Below are 4427 nucleotides of genomic sequence, written 5' to 3'. Positions count from 1 at the left end.
AAGGAAAAAAATAATGTATGAGAATTCAGAAGATTAATGAGAAAATGTGCCATTTAAAAACTTTTTCCTTCTCAGACACTTGCAGGAGCACTATCTATTTGTATTCCAGTAGTAAAAAGGATGAAATATAGTAATCAGATTGCAAAATCTTATTGATTAAGTGAGTCTTCAAACGCTACAAGAAGTGAGAAATACAAGCAACTGCTGCAATATGTCACCTGTATCAAACCTCCTTTTTTCATCTTTCCTTTCTGTGTCGTTTCCCATCAGTCTTATAAAACTGTACAACTGCATCCTTGTGTAAAGCTCACTTTACGTATATTGTAGAATCATAGTATTGTTTGAGTTGGGAGTAACCCTTGAAGGCCATCTAGTCCAATTTCCCTGCAATGAACAGGGATGCCTACAGGTAGATCAGGTTGCTCAGAGCCCTGTCCAGGCTGACATTGGATGACTCCAGTGATGAGGTATCCACCACCTCTTGGGGCAACCTGTTCCAGTGCCTCAACATCCTTACTGTAAAAAACCCCTTCCTTATATCCAATCTAAAGCTTCCTCTTTTAGTTTGAAACCATTTCTCCTTGTCTCATGTATCTATGTCACCAAAAAGATAAATCACAAAAGAATTAACACTTGTGTTTTAAAATAACTATATGGCAGAGAACTAAACTGGGTAGCCAATTTCTGCTGTTTCACAAAAATCTCACAGGCTGCCCTGCTCTGTCCTGCTTCATGCACCCAAGCAGGATGATAACCTGCCAGGTGGAAAAGAGAGTGGCATCCAGAATATGCATCTGTACCGTCTGTTCAGGCCTCTTCAGAAGAGAACTCCTGCTGATACACAGCAATTATATTTTAAACAAAGATATTCTGCAGACCACAAATTCCTGTAAATCTCCATTATAATTCACACAAACAAAATAGAGATGGAGGGTTATACAGATGGCTAGGTACTGCAACGACTTTCTTTAGCATATAAACATTCTCATACTGTTTGAGAAGACCAATTAGGAGCTGAAGTCTCATTTTAAGAGACTTTAAGCTTTTCTCCCCTACCACTTAAACTCTATTAAATATAAATACTTTATTCTCATTAGTGGCTGAAGAAAGGCTTTATTTTCCAATAAAACGACCCAGAAGTCATGAAATCTCAAAATTATGTAGTGTTCTTATCTCTAGTAGATATTGCCTTTTTTTTTTTTTTTTTTTTTTTTTTTAACTTTTCCAGAAATCTATCCTTGAAAGAACTCTGAGCCATAAGTGGAGGAATGCATTTAATACTCTGATACTCATCACTCACGTAGTTCTCCATTCTTGTTTATAGGATAATAACCAGTAATCCGCCATGCAGCATGGAAGTTCTGTGTGAGTCAGTTTCCTCAAGTCAAAGCTATTGGATGACTGATGCCCTGACTAATTAAACAACTAGCCAAGGTTTATAATTCTTGGACAAAACCTGTCCCACCCAGAAGGCTACACTGCCTCACCCATTGTGAGCAAAGTGAGTAGATTGGATCAGCAAAATATGCAGCTCTGAATTATAGGAGTATCTTTGGCTCAAATTGAAACTAATTCAAGAGACCTGCACATCATGGCACCTCATTTGTCCCCCAAAATAGAAGCTAATGTGAAATATGAATTTCAATATACAGACCTATGAAGATCTATGGAAAGCTTCCTCCCCTTCCTTAGATGAGGGATTTAACATACGTATCATGTATGCATTTGTCTTTATTCTTCCTCTTCTCTGCCACATCTTCAGGCACAGCAAACGTAAGGTTTACAGCACTGTCTACCTGTCATGGTTATGGGGAGCCACTCAGCTGCAGGAAGAGTCCACAGAACTGAACACTTGACCACAGTAGGTTTAAACAATTCCTACCAAAAAGTGAGCTTCAAACTTAACACAGAAATGTGCCAGAAAGTACAATTTACATCCTGAAGGGAAGAAGGAGTTGAAACAAAACCAATTTAGATCATTTAGGGATTTATTCTGACCTCTATTGACTTAATTTATAAGGTTTCTGCCTTTTTGCTTCCTCAACTACTGCGAAGTTCCTGCAAAGTATATTCAAGCTATCCAGAATTCTGTCTTTCACTAAGTATTTACATTCATAATCGACATGATGAAACATAAATTTGTTTAAAGTGCCACCATAACTCAGAGGCACTACAGTTTAAAATATTAAAATACCGCGTTGAAGATTTTTAAGCCTAAATTTGGATTTTAAAAATCTCAGGCTCACAATTCCCAATTAGACACATCAGGAAAGAGCCCAGTTTTCAGTAATTGGAAATGCTAATTTTTTTGTGAGTTTCAGAAATGGACCACAAAAGATTATTAGCTGGATAAGGAAGCATAGGGAGGACACTGCAGACATGTCTATTCCAATAAATAAAGAATGGAGGAGAGCTCAACAATTAATGGGTAAAGTGGTCAGAGTACTTTTAGGAAACAAATTTTCCATCACCTGGAACTAGAAGAAGAAACCTGTTCAAAACATGGAACATGATCTCCTAGCTGCATTCAGTTTTAAAATGGATGACCTGGGAATCCATCTGACATGACCCATGCAGGATAGGGAAATATTTTTCTGCTCAAATTTTCTTTCTTGCCAACTGAACAACTGAATGATGCTCCCCTGGAAATCAAACCAAACCAAAAGAAAACAAAAACCTGTGAGCAGTCCTTACAAGCATTTTTCTGTATTTTAAAAACTTTGCAAAAACTTTATCACTGAAATAGTCTGAGAAAATGTGTAAAACACAATAGAAGAAAATGGAGAAAATGCTTTCAGTTTCTCATGATGTAACAGCTTCCTCATGTGCTTGTCATTGCTCCTATTGTCAGCTATGCATGGCCACTCCTCTCTTTCTGTTAGTCATATATGTGTCAGCTCCAGATGACAGCATTCCAGCCTTAATGGAAAATCATAAATAGGTTTTCATTCTTCATCGCAAAAATGTAATCATTATTAACCACACTGGCAGTCATGTGAGTGTAATAAGCATTTTTTTGTAAGAATCTGACGATAATTTTATATTGCATGAATCTCTCTTGGTATAGAACTTTGGTGACAGCTTTGAGAGAATAGATGTTAAAGGTTATTTCCATTGTCTTAGATAATGTTCTGAGCCTTAAATGAAAATTGAGGACTTAATCCTACAGAAGCAGAATTTGTGTCAAAATAACTGGATCTCCCTTCAGTTGTAAGTGGAATCAAGTTCTTTGCTATAATTAATCAAAAAGTTTTCTTAGTGAAAGTTAAGTTTGCTTCAAGAAATCCTAGACAGGATGTTAGAATAATCAAAAGTTCATTGACTACCTCAGAAGAGTGCACAACTAATTACATAATGAGAGCTCACCTCATTTTACCATGCCTAATACTGTAGTGAGGACCATTCATTTTCATGAGATTAAAGTCATGAACAGCTCTGGAAACAATGAGAAGTGGCTTTGTTGCTACCACCTCTAAAATGGGGGATCCTGGGTAATCTTTGTTATATATGTAAGTGAAATTATGTCCACATTCACTTCCTTTTTTTCTTTCTTTTAAGAAAACTCCTTGATGTGAGGAAATGGAGAGAATGAAACAGCATTTGTTTGAAAAAGTGAAGGCAAAAAGCAACGTCAGGATGATGCCTATCTGCTTTGACTCTTCTGAAGGGTAGAGTAGCCCTTACAAATGCACGCATCTGACATTCCAGGGCTACTGAAGGGTTATTCAACAGACTCTAACAAGAATACAAGTGTCAGTGCCAGTAACAGTAACGATCTGGTGGAGACTTCACCAGGAGCTATGCTTTACCCAGTCTTGAGATAATAGACATGCCACCTGCATGTACTACTTCCTTGCATTCTGCCACCATGTCACCAATCTGTGACAACATCATTAGCTCTCTCATTAGCTGACTTCAGATTTATTTCTTTGTGATATCAAAATCCAAATTGCTTGAGAAATACCTGAGTATATACTGTTTAACATAGTATCAAGATTTGTTTAAGTGCTAATAAACATGGATGTAAACACATCGTAAGAGTCTCTTTCAGCACACTTTCTGTGCTCTGGTGAAACTTCCCACCATCTGCTGGAAGCTTGCCTATCTCTTAGAGATAACTGTGAGCAGGGGGAAGGTGCCATACTGAGGGTGTACAGGACGGTGAACTGATGGAAGCCCACAGCCAGTATTGGGTTGCCTGCCGTCAGCCACCAAAGGTGACATTTACTCTACAAGAAAAAATTATGAATGCTGACTAACACCATCCTGACCTTTCTTCAGGATCTCACAGACAGAAATTTAGAGGTTTATTTCAAACATTCAGCTTAAGTAATTGCATATCTTATTTTTTAATTCCAGAGGTCTTGGGAGCAGTGCCAGAGCTGAGCTAGAGGGGATATCATTCATTATCAGTAGTCTAATCTGTG

General features: G+C 37.7%; 1 long non-coding RNA gene across 1 annotated transcript; it reads left to right on the top strand.

Annotated features, from left to right (window-relative positions):
• The first annotated feature begins 1328 nt into the window (after window positions 1-1328).
• LOC128084317 (uncharacterized) lies at window positions 1329-4032 on the top strand. Its single transcript, XR_008208459.1, has 2 exons — window positions 1329-1501; window positions 3559-4032. It is a non-coding gene; the product is annotated as an uncharacterized LOC128084317 (long non-coding RNA).
• The last annotated feature ends 395 nt before the right edge of the window (window positions 4033-4427 follow it).

Source organism: Tympanuchus pallidicinctus, unplaced genomic scaffold (assembly GCF_026119805.1).
Source record: "Tympanuchus pallidicinctus isolate F22 unplaced genomic scaffold, pur_lepc_1.0 scaffold26, whole genome shotgun sequence".
Lineage (NCBI taxonomy): Eukaryota > Metazoa > Chordata > Aves > Galliformes > Phasianidae > Tympanuchus > Tympanuchus pallidicinctus.
This window is presented reverse-complemented; position numbering and strand designations above follow the sequence as displayed.